The sequence below is a fragment of the Lonchura striata genome, chromosome 3 (assembly GCF_050655825.1).
Source record: "Lonchura striata isolate lonStrDom1 chromosome 3, ASM5065582v1, whole genome shotgun sequence".
Lineage (NCBI taxonomy): Eukaryota > Metazoa > Chordata > Aves > Passeriformes > Estrildidae > Lonchura > Lonchura striata.
In genome coordinates, this window is record NC_140705.1 from 75,584,901 (window position 1) to 75,608,899 (window position 23,999).

Sequence of the window (23,999 nt, forward strand, 5' to 3'; positions counted from 1 at the left end):
GTTTAATGCAGTTTCTTCTCACACAGAACATCACCAGTGGATGTCCTTTGTAGTACTGGTTTCACAGTGCATTTGCATCCAACAGCCTGAAGGTGTCTACCTAACAGAGCCATTACAGACCACTTAGTAAAATTACCTCATCTCTCCCTTCAGTTTTCAGATAAAGATTCTGTAGTTCTAGTAACTTGCTTTCTTGCCTTTTTCTCTCTTAACAAATGCTGATTTGAAAGAATTCCTCATTTTTTTTTATCTCATGCTTTTATATTCTACTTGTCAGGTTTTATATCCTCACAATTTTCCTCATTTGGATACTACTTCAGCTTTCTAGTAACTATCTTTGCCTGATGTTCAGTCATGCCAGCTTCCTTTCACGCTTCCCTTGATAGCTGGCATGCTTTTGGTCTGTACCTCCAGCGCAGCATCTTTAACTCACAGCAGGTGTAGGTACTTGGCTACTTACTTGGCCCTTTTAGCTTTACCAATCTTTCATAGGGCCGGTATGCTGTATTTCCAACTGGGTAGGAAAATTCCGTACTTTCTGCAAGAAGAATGAATCTAAGTGTGTCATGTTCTCTAGAAAGGAGAGCATTCTCACATGCAATAATCTGGGTCACATTCCACACACACTTTTGTGCAGATTTGATTGAAATGGTTGCCTCTTCTGATATAACTCCTTAACCGTGATGCTTCACAGAAGAGCCACAATATTTTTATAAGTTTCAGATAACTTCAGTCAACTTTAAGTTTCAAACCATTTGTTTGATCATTGCAAAAGACAACACATAAGCCTTCTGCAGAGGTATCATGAAGCACAATCATGTCCCATTTAGAACATTTATTTCCCGTTATACAAGGTGCCATGGTTTGACGCTGGCACAATGCCAGCACCCCCATGAAAATGCACCTTCCCAAATGAATGCTGCGAGATGCAATCCGGAACAGAGCAGAGCAGGCCCAAGCTTAGTAACAAAGGAAAAAAAAAAAAAAAACAACTTTAGTAAACTACTACTATGATAAAATGAAATAAAAAAAAAAAAAAGAAAAAAAACACACACTAAATCCAAAATGAAAACCTTCCAAAATATTCCTCCTCCCCCCACACACTAAATCCAAAATTAAAACCTTCCAAAATATTCCTCCTCCCCCCACACACTAAATCCAAAATTAAAACCTTCCAAAGCATTCCTCCTCCCCCCACCCCAACAAACCACAGTGAAACACAACTTGGACCCTTGATAAAGTTATCACCCCCCAGTATAATCAATACTCAGTTCCACAAGGGAGAGAGGAGTCTCCCTTGCACCACAGACCCTCAGGAAACACTATTAACACTTCTTTAGACATGGCACCGCCCAGAGAAAATCTGCCAGGTTTTCCCACCACCAGTAACTTTTCCCAATATTTTTTTTTTTTGAGAGGAGATTGTTTTACTGAGGACACATTCCACTGCCAACTAGCCAAGCTTTTAATCTGCAGATTTTTAAATAACACAGTAGACACTGAAGAGTAAGGGAATGAAATACCGGTCCATTCAGACAAGATGAAAAAAAAAAATCCAAGAAGGTTTCTAAACTACCATGTTTGTTATTGTTGTCAATATTAGTAATACCAATAATAATAACAAGCTAAGTTACAACTTATTTTTACTTCCAGGTACTAACAACACCAACAAGACCAAAGTACATTTTGAATTCTCAAGATATAATGTCTGCATAAGCAAGTTTTGTTTTCATGTTCCAAAATAAGTAATGTGATTTTCTAATACTGCCATTTGACAATCTGTATATAAAAACAACTGAATGCAGTGACAACTCACTATTTCCCCCAACCTCTTCTACAGCAGCTTCTCAAGCTGTGTCCCCACAAACCATGTCCTTGTCCCCTCCCTTCTACTTTTTCCAAGGTTTTCTGTTAAAAAAAAAGACCGTGCAACAGCATCACAATCTTCTATCACTTCCCCATATAAGAGCCCTTTTAATGTTTCATTTCCATTATGTTCCAAACTGTGCCTTGGGGCATTGCTTAGACTATTACAGAGTTAAATAGAAGTATTTGATGACATGGAAATAATTGGTTTCACATTTCAGAAAACCAAGAAATAGGAGACTAAAAACCAAAAAAACACCCCTTCTACTCTTCATTATTTTTTTGATATCACGTGTGTGTGTGTGTGTGTCTGTGTGTGTATTGCTGCAGTTCAAGCCATATTTAACTTTCTGGCCATGTGCTTAGCAGATGAATCCCAACTACACAGGAACAGATGCCACCACTCACACTCAGACAACAAGGCAGGCACTGCACTTAAATTTCCACTCTCTAACTCTGCATTACAGTGTTTATTTTTCAGAGTTTTGTGCTTCATCCTCAAACTCATTCACTACTGAATTACTTTGTCAAAACTGCTAGGTATGTTCACTGCAGTTTATAATATGAACTTGTGTCAAGAAAAGAGGAGGCTAAAGAACAAAAATTGCTCCTCCTAAACTAGATAGATATCTAGTATCTATTATTCCCAGATACACTACTGTAAGTGTAGGAATCTCCCCAGAACACATATCTCTTGAAACCATTTTTCTATAAAGATAGTAACTGTCATTTATAATTTAACAAAAAAAAAAAATGTTTTCTGCATTTCAAGAATGACTAATTACTTAAATGTATGAACACTCCTAAATTCCTCTAAGGATTTTATATGCATGATAAGCAATTTTAGCTCTATTATCTGATCACATTCTTAGAAAACATCTGCCTTCTCAGTGCTATCAATCTCCTCTGACATTCTCCTCGAGAACTTCAGACATCATTAAATGAAAAAGAGCACTACAAAAGCAGGAAGCAAACAAACATAACAAAGTCAATCCCATAGAACACCCCAGTCACACTTAAAACTGAAGATGTGAGGTACAAGTTATTACATCAATTCTCACCAATGCTTTCAGTGAGGCTTTACAAAAGTGACTCCTGATTCTCAAAACAGTTTGATCTGTAAATCTAGTTCCCATTACTTACTGTGAAGGGTGGACCTCTGCTTTAAAGCAGTAAGCAGTAATAATCAAGATCACTCATTTGAAGTTATGCTACAGAGAAATCCAAGTAAAAGATGGAGGGAAGAGCATCTCAGGTTCTCCTCTCCAATTAAGAGTGGTTATATACACATTTGAAAAGCATTAATAATTATGGAAGGCAAAGGTGTTTAATACTTTGGCAACCCTAAACAAAGAAAATCCCCACAAAAAAACATTGTCTCCAAACTCATCTTTCTCCCAGTCATCCCACTCCTTTTACACAATATAACAGTCAAGAAGGAATATGAAAAAAAAGTAGAAAGAGATAAAAAGACTGCACTGTATATGAAGCTCAGAAAAAGCCTGCAATGTGACACAATGGGATTTGCAGCAGGGAAACCTGGACTTCCTGAAGAATCTGAGAAGCTTCAGCAAACAAAACATTAATATCCAGGAGCCACAGTCTACCGCCATGCTCACATGAGAAAGGAAACCCCTCCTTTAAAGTGTCAGAGATAATGGGAGTTATTTACCATAATATGTAGGGCACAGCAAAGTGAGATCAAACTATTACTCCCACAAGCCAGCGAAGAGTATCCATAGGCTATTAAAACTCCTATCCCACCTGCATGCATCGCAAAGCACTACATATGCAATATTTAGGAGTATTACACACTACCCATTCTGTAAACTATTCAATCTCTGGAGCAGCAGAGAATATACAAGTTTCCCTTCAGAAATCCTCATCTGCACCCCCTCCAAGAGGCTTTGATCTCTTCCAGCTGCATTGATAACACTGTTTGCCTTGCAAGCACATTCTGCATGACTGCATCTAGAAAATGCCAAAATCCAGCACTAAGAACATCACATCTTTCTTCGTGCCCCATTCAAATTCTGCAAGCAGAAATCTACAGAGAACTAAGCTGCAATTACTATTCAGGTACATGTGCTTGTTGCTCAGGAGTTTTGCTAATAGAATATAAATAAAACCAATCAACCAATAAAACAAATCCACAGTGCAAAAATTAGAATTAAAGTACACACAAGTTGCTTTCAAATGAATTCAGGTCACAATATTGATATAACAGGTCAGCACAGCAACAATACTATCACTGCAGGATATTCTGAAGTATTCATATAATGCCTTTGTATCTGACCTGTTGTCAGTCTACACAGTAAAATGCAATTGCTTCCTTTGCCTCTCTGAAAGCCATATGTATGCATCAAATCTGTGGAATTCTAATGAGTACAAGAGTATTTTAAAAAATATTTCCTACAATATATTAAAACCTATTTAAATCAGTAAGGGAATAAGCACTGTGAAAGTACATGAGGGTGGGGTTTCTAGCATTCATTTCCAGTTCTAGCACTCAATTCCCATAATGACTGTTCAACTTGAAACTTGAGGACAGACAATACTATTAAAAAGGAATTTCAAATATTTTTTAAAAAATACTGGTAACTCTAATAAACTGTTTTCCATGTAGCAAAGAAACAGTGCTCTCATTAACCTACAGTTTTTGAGTTAACTTCAAAAAGTGCAGCTTCATGATAAAAGTCTACCTTTAATCTAACAGAAGAAAGGAAGAACAATACAGATGAAAAAACAGCTCCTGTAAAAAAAAAATTTATCAGCTTTACTTCCTCTTCCAAACCTTTGACACCTGGATCAACAAAGAGCTTCCAGTACAGAATGACTCATTCTGCCACAACATTTTAAACACTGTAATGTTCACAGAAGCAGGACCAACAGTTGACCTTTCTGTCAGAGAGAATTACCCATAACCCACAACATGAAGATCCTAACTAACTGAAACCTCCTCTTTATTTTCCTGAGGAAAACTGGATCTTAGGAACCAGCCCCAGTACAGTATGAAACAAAACCTAAAGACCAAAAGACAAGAGGTACTACAAAGATCTTCACAATATAAATGTAATGCAATGAAGTTAATGCAAAACCCACTGCAGCATGTGACAAATGGTACAAAAAATTTTAAACTACGGCCAAAATTCAAGTCTATAACTATCACATCCACTAAAAAAGGATTAACTTTCATAAATGCAGCTTGAATGCACATGTGAACCCTGAATTATCATAGATATAAATATTTTACTGTATACTTCATATGCATTGTCCGTGCTTCTTGTTCCCTGTCTCCCCAACAGCAAGATTAACACAAAAACTCCTGGGCTGAAACATATATTACAGTAATCTTCAATATTTCCCTGCTAACTTCTACCTCGCAGATCAAAAAATTATGTTTTGAAAGAAACCCATCTACACCATGTAGATGAAGCAGGTCCTACCGACTTCAAAATAAAACAAGTTGTTTTCAGAGTAGTCTTTTACCAGAGCCACATTCTGTGGTGCCGTCAACCACACTTCATCCTAAATACACCAAAGTTTTCATAAGCTTTTACAAAAGATATTATTACACAAGCAACATGAACCATCCTCACAGAAGACTTGTGAGTCAAAAAGCAGCTACCACTAAAAATGAAATAAAAAATTGGCCGAGGGCACTCCTCAAAAGCATGACACACATTACCTTCCAATTCTTAATTTTCAAATCTATAGTATGTGATCAGCAAAATCAGCACAGCACTTGCAACACAGCTGCTGCCTGCCCCCTGCAGGGTGTGCTTTGTTAAGCTGTGCTGGACAGCATTTACACAATCAACCAGAGAACACGCAGATTTGTTCTTTGTACAAAATGAAACCTGCAGTAAACTGAAGAAGTCAAAAAATGTTTTCAACAATAAGCACCACCAACAGTTTGGTAACTATTTAGTCACTCATTACCCTGATTAAATTCCAAATAAAAATAAAGCTACAGAAGATCAAATCATACCCCCAAGTTAAAACACACCACCCTTTACAAACTATATTAATGCTGGTATCATATAGAGACTCTCTCAATACCCTTATACTGAAAGCCTTGCAGCAACTGTCAACACATACTCAAAAAAATACACCCAACAAAAGCTTGTTAATAAAGTTGTTGTTGTTGTTATGATTGTGATTTGGAAAATTGCTTAAAGGCGGTGATATGACAGTAAGGAAACAGAAAAGTGATTGATGTACATCTGGTGTATCAAAATTGCCTGAAGGTCTCCAACAACAGCAGAGAGGTACAGACAAAGTTCAATCATACCTGAAACCAGGAAAAAAGCAAGTCAAAACCAAACAAAGCCTCCTTTTAATTAATGATGACATCTTTAAAAGAAGAAAAATAATAAACAGCAATGGGCCTTAATAAAATATTGCTTACCATTCTACTATTTATTTACAACCTGTCACTGCCATGCAGCTAAGACAATTGCTAAGGCACAACACCAGAAAACTTAGAGGAGAACTAAAACTACAGACAATCCTGTATAACATTTTTCAGATGCATCTTAAAAACACACTGAAATAAATCAGAGTTCTCCATACTATTTACTATGTTAAAGATTGTTTCTTTTGAACAATCCTGTTTAGAGGAAAAGAAACAGGTTATTACATCCACCTCAAAGCAAACTACAACAGGAAAATCAAAGGGTGAGAATGAAAGATCAGGCACTGGAAGTCTGATTTTTCACTGTCATTGCTACTTACAGAGCTGCAAACCCTGTATTTAAAGCATCTTCAAGCATCAGTCAGGCCACAAAAAAGACTGCCCTTACTCACTTTAACATTAAAAGTACAGACACAGAGTCAGCAACAGAAACTCTAGCACTGCAGAAAGCACTTCCTGATACTGACACACTAATTCCCACCTCCTCTCTTATGCCAGGCACCAGCATCCTGCAGCTGTACAGCAACATGAATCAGGCTAACCTGGAAGATATTTCCCTTCCCTTCATACAGTGTGGAGGAAATTGTCAGTGCCAGCAGCTGGGGGAAACTGTCCTGCTAGCAACTTGTATTAATTTGAAGGAACCATGAAACAGCTGCCTTTGCCAAGCTGGACACTTCATTCCCACTTCTGCACCAGCATCAGCATGTACCTGACTCCAGCACGGTAAGCCAGCAGGCACTCACTGCTTTTTGTCTCAGGCTATGCTGGCTCCACTGTGAAGTCTTGACACAGGTCAGATAAGCACCAGACCAAAGAAGGCAGCAGAAATGCAGCAGCCTAGTAGAGACTAGCAGCCCTCATGAGCTAAGTGGAAACTGTAGTTTGTTACACGAATGGCAATCTCTCAGATATTTTAAAGACTTAGTCCACAATCACATGGCATTTAGATAAATTGATTTTCTACAGTCACAAAGTAAAATTTAGAATACTGTAATCTGAAGGCTATTTCTATAACTGGCATATAGATTGTTAGATTCCAGAGTTACATGATAATTTCTCTATAACCTAAAAATATTACAGTTTTTCCTCTGTAATAAAACCGATGCAGGAATGTCTTAGAAACAGTCTTAAAACCATAAAAAATGGCAATACAAGTAGTTTGCAAATTCATCTGTGAAACTATGAAAAGCTGAAAAGAGACTTCTTTTTGAGTGAAAACTCAATATCTCTAACAAAAATGTCAATCTACTTACAGCAGAAAACTGCATTACAGAAAAAAACATTTCCACCAGCAATCAAACTCATGAAGACTGGCTTCTTGTGGCTGCCTTCCGAAAGCTGATTACACTTTTATTATAGATGGCACAAATAAAATTATTCTTACCATTTCCCTCACATATGGATTCTCTAGTGTTCAGAAGTACATACACTACTTAGTAAAATATATCAAATTTCTTGTCTGTTTCTGACCTCTTACAGTGGCAACTTCACACTCCTGACATAGGCTGAAGATTCAATCAAAGAACCAACAGACCAAATAAAACCCAAATTTGACAAGCTGGTGCCCATTCATAAGCTGTCACCAGCAAATACTTAGAGCAGCTCAGAAACCATGCCCACTTCAATGACTTCACATTCACTTGACAAAACATTCGTATTTGTTTGTTTTCAGTATAACCTCTATATTGGAAATAAAAGAAATAAACTCTCACTACAGTGACAAAAAAAAAAAAAAAACAACAACACCAACAATCCTTTAAATGAACAACTGTCTGAATTAATTTCTCATAATTAGCACTGCATTTTTACTATTTTAGTATCAGGCTTCAGTATGATGAGGGTATCAAAGGAAACTATAAGAACAGAATCATTTTTACATAATGTAACAAGGGCTATGCCATGTATTTATGCTGACACAGCCAGTAAAGTTTGAGCCAATTTCTACTCTGTAATGATAAACTTGATTGTGTTACCCTGGTTTCTCAGTCCTGTGGGATGAACTGGAATCAGCACCATACAGGGTTAAGACATCCAGCTACACTGACTGAACTAGAAAAACGCTGGTGCTATCTGATACACTGCATGGAGGAGCTCTGGCAACCAGGCTAATTAGTCAGGAGTTTGAGGTAGGAATGCTAACAAGCCTAATAGAAAAACAAGCACCTGATTCTCCTGAAGTAGACAAACTGCAGCCCAGAATCTGCATGAAAAAAAATACCCCAAACCTCAACATTCTGATTTAAGTACAAGCTTGGACTAGATTTCAAAATGTTATTTCCCAAGTAAGTTAGGTGAGTTTGAAGGAGGTTTGATGTAATAAGGTCAAAATGTACTACTAAATGAAATTTTATTGTAACAAATTCTATAGAAATGGGGCAAAGGATTTCTTTTTAAACTACTACTGTTTTTGTTCCCTACCTGAAATACTTAAGTTTCCCCTTTCCTTTTTTAAGGGCATATCAGCCACACTTCAGGCTATGAAATAATCAACATCTACAAAAATAGTTCTGAAAAAAAACAAACTGAAAATCTGCACTGATGAATGAAATTATTGAGATGATCTGTGTCATAGCCAAAGACACACAACCATGCTGCTTTTATATGCAGCTTTGTCTAAAGTAAGCATACACATGCACAAGCTAAGGCACCCTCCTAGTTATTTCTATCACACATTCAGGGAAAAAAAAAGATATTCATTCACTACAGATACAACTAAACAAGTAGTCAAATTAACACAAGAAATTGCCACACAGTTTTTAACATTAGAAAGCATTAACTTGAATACTTTAAAAAAAAAAAAATACAGGGTTGACATTACAACATGCAAATGGGAGCATGTCCCAAAAACAGTTGTGTTTTTGTTTGGGTTTTTTTTTTAATTCAGTCACTCAAAAACTCCTCTTGGAAGACTAATTTTTAAGAACTCATTTTTATATTTAAAGGAATCGGGTAATTTCTTAAAACTTACAAAGCAGTTTATTAACATCATTAGTTATCTTAAAGTTGGTTATCTTAATGTTGGACTACCAAGGCCACAAATAGCTTGTGAAAAATCTATAGAGTAATTCTAATAGTTTGGTAAAATTCATCTGTTGATAGCCTTCTCTCCGCAAATCCTACTTAATCCTGTTGTATAATCTTTGGCAACAATTTCATCAAGCACCGTGCTTCATGAATGACATTCAGCCTCAGTTAGTTGCACTTACAAACAACTTGTGACAGCTATAAAAGGGCTTTCTCTGCAGTAACACCATATACAGTATCTTCATACTGACAGTGGTTTTGTACTCCCTGTCTTGTGATGTTTTGACTGTTCTCATACTACAAAATCCTCCATTCTAACACAAAAGCTAGCTCAAAGCACTCCCAAGCATATAAAAAGGTTTCTTTCCTAAGGCACCTGCACGACCAAAAACCATTACCTTGCTTTTGATTTTACTCCCTCAATGCTCTGTTTACTTGTAGATTTGAAGGAGAAGATACCATGTAGCTATCAACACAACAATACACTTTAATGCTTTGTACTTGAGCTGGCGCCCTTCTCACTGAATTAGTATTTTACATTCCAATGACCTACCAACTTCCTCTTCCCAGTGGGGTTCCACACTTGCTCCCAATCTACAATAGTGTCTGTTTTGCAAGACTGGAAGCAAGTTCATTGGCTGAAAGGTCCTGCTCTCTAAACAAGCTTATCTAACAAGAAAATCTCTATACCTGAATACTTTCTTCTTTTATGTATCTTCCATATTATTATTATTATAGAACACTGAATATACTAGTCACATAGACCTCAAAATAAATTCCCCAAAAAGTCCCTGATTGTTGATTACCGGATGCGTATCTCAAGAGAGAAATTACTCCGTAAATCCTGCTTGTGGCAGGAAGGGAAAATATGACATTAAGCTAATCCAATGGTAACTAACAGTTACATTGGAAAGGGCTTTCCCTATCCCTATCTACCCCACTCCAGCTGTGAGTCATTATAATTGTTTCAACACAAGCATTTAGGTGAACTCTAATGAGCCAATTCAGAGAGAAAAACCCAACAAGAACTAATCGTAGTCTCCCAGCTTCCCTAAGAACTTCACCATCGAGCCACATAAAACCCAATGCCATCATAAAGGAGGGATTAAAAAAACCCAAACAAACCTGTTTGATTGAAGAAGGGGTGAAGGGAGCATTCTCTTGCAGCTAGAAAGCCATTTTACCAGCTTTCACCTATGAAACCTTATCCACATACTTTTTCCTTGGGTAGCTATTGACACCCAAAATAAAACCAATAGCAGCAGTTTACAGAGGTAAGGAATGCTTCTGCAGATCCAGAAATCCAACCCATTGGCTGTATGATAGAGGCTGGCTTTCTGTGGTGGAAATAAACTGGTTATCTGTGGGTGCGTGGGAATTTCGTCATCCATGTCTAAACATCTATTTCACTTGCCTAAGGACAAACAAACAAATCATTATCAAACTTATTGAAACTCACTATAATAGGCCTCGAAAAGGCTATAATTCAATTATTAAATCATTTAATTGAGGAAACTTAAATCATGCTCTTGTTTTAGTACTAGAGGACATAGCAACCTATGCTTATGAGTAGCACTACACGCAAATATACACGGTTTTCTACTGCTTCAACTAAAAGTAACTGAATATCTTAAATACCAAGCTGATGTTATTTCTACTGTAAATAGTGGTTCCTCCAAAACATCAGGAGCCACCGAGTTTAGAATACATGAGAGCTCCAATCACCAGCTTCTAACTCTATCCTCCAAATTTTTTTATATGTCCTGAACATAAAAAGGGTTCAGGTCAAGCAGGAATGACACAAATGGTACAGGAATTGCTCAGCAGTGCCAAGACATCTTCGGCAAAACACTGCTGCAGCAGATGCTGTCCACACACAAACACTGACAGAGTTTTTACAGCCCAGAATCTCCAAAGTCCTGCAGAGATCACAGTAGCACAGCATTCCAACAAAACAAGCCAGAGGAGGAGAGTAAACAAAAATTATTAAAACACAGTGAGATTTTAAAAAGCAGTCAATTAACAAAGTCAGTTCAGAGACAGGGTGGGCTACACATGTTTAAAACGCTCAATTAGATCTGCTAAAGGTAAAGTTTCAATGTGCCACCAGTCATTAGGAGGAGCACTCAAAAGCTTCAGTATGGGCATAAAAAGCTACTTTCTTTCTGTAACTGCATGGCCACTGTATTTCCTTTTTTTCTACTGCTTCACAGTCTCTTATTCCATGCTCAGGACAACAATGCAAACCCAGGGACTGTGAGTAATCGCCAACACTATTCCCGATAGAGGAAACAGCAGCTGACCAGTTGATTACATGGGAAGCTCCTCATTTCCTTTGCAGTTCTCTTCATAATAGCAGAAATAATCTACAGAAAGGTATCTTGTGGAGGTAGCATAAAGACCAACTCCTGCGATTTTTTGTCAGAAGGAATTCAGTCAGAAACTACCATTAGTCAAGTTCAAAAAAATAGTTTGACTTATTATAATTGTTGATCATGACCTCTCAAATATTTTGGAGTTGTGTCTCTCATTAGAGTAAATGTTCTGTGCATGACTACTCATGTTTTATGAAAAATTATGATTCTCAAAAAGTAGCAAGGCAGCTCTTTTCCCAGTCATAAACACTAATATACCATTACTTCTTTAAAATTATGTAGGACAAATTATAATTTTGTTGCAATATAAGGTAACGCAGAAATCTGGCTACATTTTTAGACATAAGGTTTGGAAGGCAAGTATGGGACTGATTCAGTTGATTAAGTGCTCAAAACTTGAAGTAATCAAGAATCACTTGCTTCTCATTTTAGCATCAGAACAGATCTAGTCCGGTAGGTCAGCAACCAAACTAATACTGCCCCCTCATTTCATAGTGCCTTGCTCTTTCTGCTTACAGAGCAGTGAGGAATTTTCAGAGGGCAGGTCAGTTAGATCATCAGTTACAAGACTGGGTGGAGTTGGGAGGAGATCAGAACAACAAAAAGACAACTAAAAAGATGAATACTTAATCATCATGCAGGCATCCTTCACATTACTACTTTCTTCCTCACCCTTCCTATCCACCCTAGTCTGGGATAAGGAACTTGAAAATAAACAGTGCATTTCTGTATTTGTGCATTGCTTAGTCTAGGTAGCAGCTTCATTCCTAGAAATGAGAGAAAAGATGATTACAGGTATTTGAGAACACAAGTCAATAGCTCCCTTCCAGAGTTTGTTCACCCAGCATCAAGACTTCATGTTGTCATAATCTACGAAGTCTCCCCACACTCACTGCAATGACAGTCTTCAGCTAAGCAGATTCCACTTATGAAAGGAGACCTTCGGAAGGATATTTTTCTTGAGGAACTCACAATTCTGATCTCCGAACTTCTGGGGCAAACCAGTTCTGACCTAATGACTTCCCAGGATGCACAATAAACCTTTTAAACCATGTTTTTTCAGAAGGAAATCCTAGAACAAGCATCTGAATATAGGGATTAACAGCTAAAGTAGTAGTTAATCTAGTTAAGAATGGCTAGCAAGATGGCATCAAAATAGATTCAAACATAACATGCAGAAAAGGTCACTTAAAGCTTCTTTAAACTTAGTATCAACATATAAAATTTAATTCTGAGTATCTGAGATGTTTCTTATTTGGTTTATTTAATCTTAAAATTCCTATTGTATTAATACTGGCCTAAGAACATTTGCAGAATTAATAGACTAATACTACCAAAGTTTCAAAACAGCAACTTACATTTTAACAGTAAAAATGCTCCACTGAAGTAACAAAGTTTTTACAAATATCTTTGGCCAGACAAGATTATAGCCTACTTTCAAACTAGTACTTCAGCATTTCTTCCATCAAAAATGGTACACTACCAGCATGGCCTATTTTTCAGCATTACACAGAGACCCATATAGCAGAATGGGTCACAATAGCAGAATTCAAAACAGAGTACATGAGGTTGAGCATGAGTAATTGAACTAGTCAACACACCATACTGTAGAAATACAGTTTTATGCACTAACAATGATCAGGAGTGAAAGCAAATTTTTATTCCCAATAAACACATATCAACAAAAATAATCCAGCACGGCTCATTCACTGCAACTACCCATTCCAGTAACGAATACAGGCGTGCCATCTGGAGAAGGAAGAAGTACAGGAAGAGAAAATGGGAGCAAAACTGTGCAATTTACACAACTTACAAATGCTTCCTGTCCTGCAACACTGGGACCTCACCCTATCTCCCATGGGCAATCTAACACACAAGACACATTGACGGAACATAGTTTGCTTAAGTCAAAGGATACATAAAGTGATCCTGAAACATTTCGGTATTTTCAGTCATGAAGGTTGTATAGGATGGGTAGAAGAATGCTGTACTCAACTTCAAAAAGAATCTAAGCATTTCAATATTCAAAGCTTTCAAGTACATCCCTAAATGTTTTGCCAAAGGAAATTCCTCGAGATGGGCATTTAGGTGGGGTATTTTTACTTTGTTTTTGCTCAAGGTTTTGTATGGCTTTTCAATTCAACAGAATTCAACAGGGGCAAAAGGAAAGTCCCAACAGTGAAAGGCAAAATTTCTTGCAACAACACAGGCTCAAGGAACAGCTGGCTGGGAAGAAGCTCTGCTAAATAAAACCTGAGGATCTTGGTGGACTGCAAGCAGAAGATGATTCAGATGCATGCCCTGGCAACAAAGTCAACATCATGCTTAGTTGCATTAAAAGGATGAATGCAAGCTTTAGGTCAAGTAAAGCAATTATACTGCTCTACCCATCACTCTGGTTTTGCGCTGTCAGTACAGGAAGGACAGAAATAAGCTGAAATTCAGCAGAGAGCTACAGGAAGTTTAGGAGGCTGAAGAACCTAAATCTAAGGAAGCAAGACAGAAGACAGAAGGAACTGGGTTTCTTGCTCCTGGAGAAGAGCTGGCTTTGGGGAGACCTACAAAGCAACTCACAGGATCTGCAAAAAGGCCAAGAAGACAATGCAGCAGTGATCAACAGGGCATGGTGGGAGGACAAGAAACACTGGACATGAAGTTGAAACAAAAGCAGCATTTAAACTGACTATACAGAAAACTTTTTTCACCATTCAGACCATCAAGCCAATGAAGAAGGGTGCCCAGAGTTACTGCAGTTACTGGTCCTTAGGGGGTTTTCAACACCTTAGGAGAAAGGCACTCAAGGACATCAGGACTGACCTTGCTTCAAGCAGGAGGTTGGACTAGAAATCTCCTGAGGTCTATTCCAAATCAAAGGACTAGCCTGTCCTCCCTTATCTGTGGAGGACAGGCTAATTTTCCATGATTGTTCAGCAACAGAAAACACTAATTGTTGCAGCAACCAGGCAGGCAGATAGCCTTAATTTAGACATGACCTCCAACCAACAGGAGAGCTCCCAATACTGAGATGTACCAACACATGTGTCTCAACAAGGGCCATGACAAATGAAGGGAGGAAAAAAAGCTAAATAAAGTACTCTAAGTGGTAGTATAATATTTGTAAATTTCTCTTCAGGTACAAACCCAAATGGTAGACATTAGAGACAGTAAAGCCTATATAAAGTGGTTCTACTACACATTAAGAAGAGTCATTAATAATGCAATGCAATCCATCACAATTAGAAATAAACAGGAATGGGTATATACACCATGGAACCATCTAAGATTACAGGATAATTGAGGGAGAAAGGAACTTCAGGAGTTTCCAATCCAACCTCCCAGTGAAAGACATCTCTGAGGTCTTACCAGGCCCTTTTGCAGCTTTCTCCAGCCTGTTCTTTGAAATCTCCATGGACAGAAACAGCACAACCACCCTGTGCAACCCGTTCCACTACTTGACTATTCACTGGCATCTGAGAAGTTTTCTTTTGCAGAACACTTTTTAGCTAGTGAACTGCATAACAATTTCACTTTTAATGCAGAAAAAATCAACCGTATGCCTGAAATAATAATTCTTTTAACATAAAAGTTCATTCTTCAAGAAAGATTACATAACCAAAACCAATAAAAAATAAAAAAACTCAAGAGAAACACAGAAATTTAAGGCAAAAACTCAGAAGTGGCAGCTTTGGAAAAAAAAAAATCAATATTCCTCACCCTCCCTACATCCTCAAACCAGCGAGATTTCCATGGGTTCTACTTTTGAAAGCAGTTCAGTCCTGAAGCTCTACACAAGCATCTGAGTGGAACAAGGGAAGTGATTCCCTACTATCAATATGCATTTGTTGATAACCTATAGCTGCTATAGGGTATGTGGGGCACAGGAAGGCAGGAGTGGGTGGAAATCTTATTAATAATAATAATAATCACAACCTGACCACAGCAAACAGCTTGATTTTGAGAACACCACAAAGCAACAGAACATCAGAAGAAAACTAACTCAGAAAGCGGGAACAAAAGGAAAGTGGGGCAGACCAAGACAAAAGAGAGTTCAAGAGAGGAATTATCAGAGGGCTGGAGCACCTTTCCTGTGACAGCTGAGACATTAGGGTTGTTCAGCTTGGAGAATTGAAAACTTTAGAGATGTGTTTTTATAGCAGCCTTACTGTACCTAAAGGAGGCTACAAGAAACATGAACAGGGAATTTTTACAACGGCATGTATTGGACAGGACTAAGGGGAATGGTTTTAAACTGAAAAAGCGTAGATTTATATTAGTTATTAGGAAGAAATTCTTTACTCTGAGGTTGCCCAGCAAGGTGGTGGATTCCCTATCCTTGGAATAGTTTAATGCAAGCAAATACATCTTTTCCCCAAAGCCAAATTTTTCAGACATTCTTCTAAATGTCTGAACGAAGAAGAAAAGAAAGAGAAAGCATACTTTTCTCTCTAAGGATATAGGTGTCCATTTTGTAAGCTCTTCTCTTTGGACCAATCCATACTAATAAACTTAGATGGATTCATTTGCAACATCAAAGTCAGAAATGGTAGTTCCAGTACCTCTTAATTTTTAAGCCATGATCAAGAACTAGCGAACTTAGACATGCCATTACTCCCTGTCCCACATGCTACCCCCTCTTCATCATCAGTAAGGTTTACAAAAATAAGCAATGAAAATTTTCATGCTTGTTTCAAGAAGAAAGTCATCTCGAGGAGCAGATTTTGGCAATAACCAAGTCCACATCTGATGCATTTTATTAAAGCAATGCAATTTTTTTTTTTCCTTAAGTAAGACTAGCTCACTATTTAAATTCCAATCCTCTGGAATATATTTCAGCTTTATGAAAAAAATGCTTGAAATGCTTTTAATTTTGAAAATACAACCTAATTTTTCAATATATTGAAGTAAATTTTATATTGCCATCTTATACTTGCAACTGAAGTTTTTTGTAATATTCCTGCAACATACAAAAATATATCTTTTTTACTTGCATATAATATTATTATTATATACTTTTTTTAAAATATACAATAAGAATAAGAAAGTGAGAAGTATTACCCAAGCCAGGAAAGTAACTTTGCTCAGGGGAGGCTACTCATAAAAATCCTCATTTCACCATCAAATAGCACATTTGGTTACCAAAGAGATATGTTTTTACAAGTGCTACCAGCTCTATTCTACAGATTTCCTCTAGAAGTGAACAAATTACTGGTTTTATCATATAGCACTGGTTAACAAAACTGGTCTCTACAGCTCTGTTAATCAGGAGTTGCCAGAAGAATGTGTTTGCCAGTGCATCTTGCGTGAACTCTCACTTTTAACCAAGTTCTCCACCTCTGCCCAGTAGTTAGTTTTGCAGCCAGTGACATGATTTGCATGTTTAGTTAACTTCACTTAAATTCCTACCTTTCATTTGTCATCTCTACATTGCAAGAAACTATCAGAAAATTAAATGGTTGCTTACTTTCAGAAATTTTCTTGCTCTAAAACACAATTCTATCAAATACCTTCATTTTATCCTTATCAAGGGACTGTCAGTCGAATGGCACACAGAGCAAGGACAAGTTACAATGCAAACATTAACGCAGATGATTAACCGTGAACAGGACTATTTCGAGTTTAAACAGGCTCAGATTACAAAAGCATCCAGTAACTTGGTTTGGCTTACTCAGATATTAAAACATCGTGAATGAAGGCATGAATGATACTACTGTACATGATTTCAAGTATACTCTGACTCACAGTGAAACAATTTAGGCTTTAACTAACTGCTGATATTAGCCCAACAGTCTCTGCAGCAAATAATCAGAATTAACACAGCTGAAAAGTTATACCAATGAGGTCTATCCTCTCATTAGTGAGGGAGTATGACACAAGAATATGAGAATATGACCCAAAACAAAAATTGTCAGGAAGCAAAGATAGCAACATGCAGAAGTGGAAAAGAATTTTCAAATCTAAGGAGTCTCTAGCTTCTTCTCCTTTTAATTAACAACCAATAATGTCTCCTAGTGTAGTATGTATGCTGACTACTGCATGTATGTTTCTTTACTGCTGAGGACAGTAAACTCTTCCAGACTTATTCCTACAAATGAAACAAAAACCAAAACCCCAAACACATGCACATTTTATACAGTCTTGGTTAACACCGTATCATTTGTTCTGGGCATTTTTTTATTACTCTCCACAGTGAGACACAAACTTTCCTTGTAATTAGGTACTTAGATTTTGTTTTTTAAATTATTACTGCAAAGCATTTGAGGATTTTGAATTTCTTTGTATTCAGTATTCACTTCAAAAAATCTTAATAAAACATACATGCTTGCCTTAATTAACAGCTTACAAGATGTTAGAACACCAGAAAGTTACACATGTGGAAAAAGGAAATTATTGGGGGAAAAGCTACAGCTGTTTAGCCCAAATTCTTCAGCCTGTAAGAGAAGGTTGTGTGGAAATCTCAAGCAGCCTCCAATATCTGAAGGGGGCCTACAGGGAAGCTAGAAAAGGAGTCTGACAGGAACTCCAATGATAGGACAAGGAGTAATGGGTACAAAAATGGAAAGAGGGGAAAGATTAGACATTAGGATGAAGTTCTTTACTGTGGGGGTGGTGAGACACTGGAACAGGCTTCCAAGGGAGATTGTGGATGCCCCGACCCTGGCAGCCAATGTTCAAGGACAGACACTGGATAAGCCCTTGAGCAACCTGATCTAGTTGGAGGGCTCTAACCAGGTGATCCTTAAGGTCCATTCCACCTCCTTGGCAGTTTAATTCCTCACATTTGGAACTAAAGTCACCTATTTACTAAAGTGAGGCAGTCTCTTGTACATTTGACACAGAAGTATTTCTGAAACAAACAAAATCCCAAACATGAAAATTATTCAAGTTCTGTACGAAGATACATAATATTCTTCAGACTGCAGGCAGCTCCCCAGGAGAGAAAAGAGGCCATCTTTGCTATTACCATAGAACTCGCGGAAGATTTAAACCAGAGATGGTGTGATGGTGCTGGCAGATGACACTCTAAGTATGATTAACTCCCTTCCCCTTATGTTTTATAAGGTGAAATCTCAAATTACGATAACCTAGAGAATTGCATACATCTATAAAAATCTGGCTTCTCTTTCTGGCTCTGTAGTGACTAAATTTACAACAGTTTTCAACATATTACTTCATGTATCTGCATCACTTTTCCCATCCTACTGTCCTGGAAACATTATAAGTACGTGAGAAGGTTAGGTGTCTTTTATACACACACCAAGACAGTTTATGAAGATGATACAGCTACTCAAGAGTACAGTACAATAGAAGCATGATCTAAATAAATATCATTTTAGAATCACAGAATGGCTTGAGTTGCAAGGGACCTTAGAGATCAGCTAGTCTCAATGCTCAATTTTGCTAATAGCAACAACTTGGAGAAGCAGTCTAAGGGGGAAAAAAAATCAAGTAATATAGTTCAGTTCCAAACATACTTGAATGACCATTGCTCACTTTCAAGAATTAGACTTTAAATTGCTCACTGCATGAACAAAGTGTATCATAAATGTTCTACTTATAAAACTGGTTTATACAGATAGCCAATGTAACGTAAAGTCAGACTACCACATTATTTTGTAATGGCATATACAAACAAAAGCTCAGTAATTAAAGGGAAAAGTCCCCTTGCATACAGCAAGCAGTAACCTTTAGCAAAATCTAAACCTGTTGAAATTTTATTTTTCTTTTTACCTAGATTTCATGAATGTAAATATAGAAAAGAAATTTTGAAATAAACTAAGCACGGATTTTAAAATGTTGTCAACATTTAATGATGTTTAGGTCAGATGGACATTGGGGGTGGAGAATAAGGCAGAGAAAGGGCTGGCCAAAGCTCCTGAAAGTCACAGTAAAAAGCAGCATACAAATTTAACTGCTACCATGTACTTGTGGTTGCTGCAAAAGTCATTATCATCAACACCACAGAGCTGGAAGAGAATCAAATATGGACAGTTCTGCGTGGCAGAAGACAGAACCCCATGACAACAACCACATGATGTCAGGAAGAGGATCAAGACTGCCCACTTCCTTTCTGTGTCTCAGAAGTGCTGAGAGGTGAGTGAAGAAGTGGCTGCAGAACACTGTGTGTGTACCTGTGAAAATGTTCATCCTCTTTTACACTTGCTGAGGTGGAATTAGATTACTCACACATCCATCAGCCATGACAAAGAACACTGCTATTCAACATTTCACTTCCTAAATTAAGGATATAAAGGTATCAGAAATATGTTGGTATCTCACTCTACTTGCAGGTTTCTCCTACTACTGATAACATTGTGATATTGCTATAGAAGGAGAAAGCTGACACTAGGAAAAAGGCATGTATATCAAGGATCATAGAAATTGTCCTAACCCTTTAGCAACATAAAGAAACCCTATTCAGGATCTGGATAAATTAAGCTCTATATGCCCTGAGTACCATCCATATTACCTCTGAGGTGGTTAGGAAGGAATTTTTCACCTTGGTGCAAGGTTTCCTTCTTAGCAGCTAAGGAATTCAGTATAAGGTTAATCCAGGAAATTCAGTCTGTCTCTACCTAGCAGACACTTAGAAGAGATGATACAAGTCAAAAGCCTATTAAAAGGAATCCTCTCCAAAATAAGGGAAAAGTATCTATAGTTATAACAGTATAGCAAGCCAAAAAGCACTCCCTTAGAAGAAAACCCAGGTGTCACAGCCACCAGCAGCACAAAAACTAGCTGGTTATAACCAGGTCCAACTGCAAGGCCACTCCAAACTACAAAGTCCACATGGCAGGTGTCCAGGCTGATCTGTAACCTCACTTTTCTGACAGAGGCAGATAATCATAAGGCTGCTCTCTGAAGCCAGTGCAGCGGGATGAACACACTTGAAGACTGCTGTATTGGCATTCTTCCCTAAAAGTAGAAGATTGGAGTGTCTGGTTTAATGTTATGGATTTGAGAGTTTTGGTGCAGAGTGCGTGTGGGAGGAAATGAGGGAGAAAAGGTCTCAACACAGGTAGGTTTACTGAGAGAGCTGTATCACTACATTTATAATTATATACATGGATATTTATGAGCATCCATAAGCACAAGAAAGTTCAGAGACCTGGAGACAAATGAATACTGAAGATAAGACAGATACTTAAGCAAGTGTTGAGTTTCAAAAGTTTTTACAAACCATCAGTATCAGAACATTGTACAACACTTGAGCTTCAGTACATGACTGTCTCACATTGGTACAATGCTATCAATTTTTTTTCTGCCACTTGACACTTTATCACTCAAAATGAATGAGAACTACTTTGAGAAGGCAAAGTTTTCAAATTTGTCTTGTCAAAAATTTGATGTACCAACCTTAAACTTAATGCAGGTGAGAAAGCAAATTGTGAAACAGAAGTATTCCGGAGCTTGTAGCAGACCACAAACAATTTATTTACAACAGTAAGAATTAGTCACACCTTCAAAACATCTAACACTCAAGATACAGAGCCAGTATCAGAATGTTAGAGGAGAATGCTGATTATTGCTTCAGAAAATTCTACCTGAATTTTAAACACTGTATTCAATCACTCCATTTTCATCACAGATGCGACTTTACAGGACACCTTTAGTCAAAAGCTATGCTTTTCTGTAAATCCTGACAAAGGCTCCAGGAGAGAGACAAATCCTCTCTTATTGCACTTTTTTTTTCTATTAAATGGATAGAACACCTGAGACAGACTGCAAACTCAGCTCATATATTGAAAACTTCCCAGAACTACAGTAATGTCACCACTTTGGGCTGGTTAGGTCTTTGGATGCTGGTAGATGACTTTGGTGAATATACCAGTAGTCAGTGCATAAAATTACTTCATTGTTCTCCTTTTTTTCTTTTTCCCCGGTCCACATATCAGTCCTTATCTGTCGCAAAACAGTTTGCTATAGGCATAACAAGTGAATTTATTGAAATAATCTTTGCTGCGCTATGGCAACAAGAACAACTCTCACGAAATACTAGATACAGTTTCAGTATTGCTGGAGACTTTTATCAAAAGTATTACAATACATCTCACACAAAACAAAGAAGGGCCTTGCTAGAGCGTTTCACTGATTTTTAAAGAAGGAAACAGTGGTTTGGCCTTTTATTTTTTTAAAGGCTGAAGAAAGAGAAAGAATTAGATCACAAAATGCAGTGATCTTAAATAATTCCAGTTTTGACCTTCTTCACTATAGAGCAAACTCTAGACCTAATAGGCAAATCCCTCAAAATCAATTAGTAGGATTAAGCAATGTTTTCATTAGTAAACACTGTCTTTCCATCACCACTTTCAGATTATTTTCCTTTTCCAGATATGAAAAGAAACTATTCTAATCTTTCAACAGCCAGAACACAGTACAGTGAGTATTGAAAAAGTCTTAAAACTTTCATTCTGTCTACCCTGAAAGTAAGTAGCAGCCATGTTCAGTAAGGCTATCACTTTAAGTGGAAACAACTTACATGTTTCCCAATAAAATACACAGCATTCTACAATAAGTATGCAATGCTTGGATATAATCCGAATGCAGAAAATATTATCAAACTGTACACAGAAGGTGAATGCAAACCAGATTTCTCAACATAAAAGAAGTGATATTATGAAAACCATGTTAGCAATGCAAAGCTTTCTAAAACACAGCATGGTTCAATTTTGTTTGTTTCCACATAGACATTTTCCCATCCACGAGGATACTGTCTTTATCACAGACAGCACTGTCCCAATATTTTTTACATTAAGAACATGGCATAACTGTTTTTACTAAAATTGAGAACAATAACAAAGTGTTTAAAGGGACCTTTTAAATTTCAAGCTGATGTACTGCTCAAAGTAGAGCACCTTCTGGAGGGCAAAGGGAATGAGACCTTTTCTTGTTTTAGGCTTTGGGGCAGGGTATCTTTGTCCTTTGAACTCCTGCCCAACCACAGGCTAATCTTCATTAGGGACCAACAGTCCCTAATTTTCATTAAGAAGTGAGATCCTGATCTTCCACTGGGTTTTGTAAGCAATACAACATATGCGAAAGCAAAATGTAAATGTATGTTAAAGCATGACCCTGACATCAAATTTTGTATCTTGCCTCTAAGAAAATAGAGTGTGGACTGACAAATCAAGACACCTAACAATGAGAAAGCTCTACTAAACACATCATGGAATGCTTGAAAAGTCTATGCACTGAAATCTTAGTTCACAGATACTGCTCTGAGCAACATACTTTGTCGGCCAAATAAATATTGTTGCCAGACAACTCATTGTTTTTCACTTTTTCACACTATAAAGGGTGCTCTTACTACACAGCAGAGCCAGATATTGAGCCATGCCCTGGGACACGATTCACCAAGGGGAAGCCTTAAAGCACATCATCAGGAAGTTATCACCTATCACTAAGTAGTGAGTTTTTGTGAGCTTCTAGTTCTAGAACTTCTGAGTTCTAGATACGAGAGCGCAAATTATAAAAGTAGTAAGAAAAACACTGATCAAATAAAAAACCCCACCCTGCAGCTATTGTTTCAGTCTGCCATCACTCTATAGCAACTAGTACTGTAGTGCATAAAACCATTCCAAAATATTTACCCAAGAGTTGACCTGGCATTAGGAGTTGTAGCCAAACATACACTCAATTTCCAGTCCCGTAACAAACCAGCTGGTTTTCTAATGTCCTTGAATAGAATAATTATAGTAACTCTTATTTTTTAAAGTTAAACCTATTTTATACTCTTGTAATACATAAGTAAAATTAGAAATCAATTTATTATTATTCTTAAGATATACCAAGCATCACTTAATAAAAACTTAAAACTTTCAAAGCTAATGATGTGTAATTTCTGCTCTCCAGTGGAAGAGGTGACATGAACAAACTTACAGGAGTGTACACAATTTCATCAGTACAATCAAACTTTTACAGCCTCTTCTATTAATATGATGAAATTCAAACACAAATTACAAATTCATGTAACCAAGTAAAGTTTATATTTAAGTGCAAATTTGCACTTAAAACTAACTCCCTATAGTGATCTTCTAGATTATAACCCTTGTCCTAAGACATTTTCCAGTTCTTACAGGATTGAAACTCTAAAGAAATGTCCCAGAGTAATGAGTAATCTACAACAAAATTCTGCAAGACAGACCAGGGCAATAAAGAGCCCTGTTCCACACAAAGCATCAAGCACTATCTAGACAAAGGGCATCTTCATAGGAGACAAGAATGAGCAAGAATCAGAAGAATGGCTCCCTACTAAGAGTATCTGCACTAGAAGATGACCTGAAGAGGAGCTAACTTAACAGGGGAGCACACAATGG

The 23,999-nt window shown here is 37.3% G+C and overlaps 1 protein-coding gene across 25 annotated transcripts in view; it reads right to left on the reverse strand.

Annotated features, from left to right (window-relative positions):
• The window catches only part of AFDN (afadin, adherens junction formation factor), a 119,387-nt gene that overhangs the window by 87,673 nt on the left and 7,715 nt on the right, over positions 1–23,999 (reverse strand). The window lies entirely within an intron of this gene.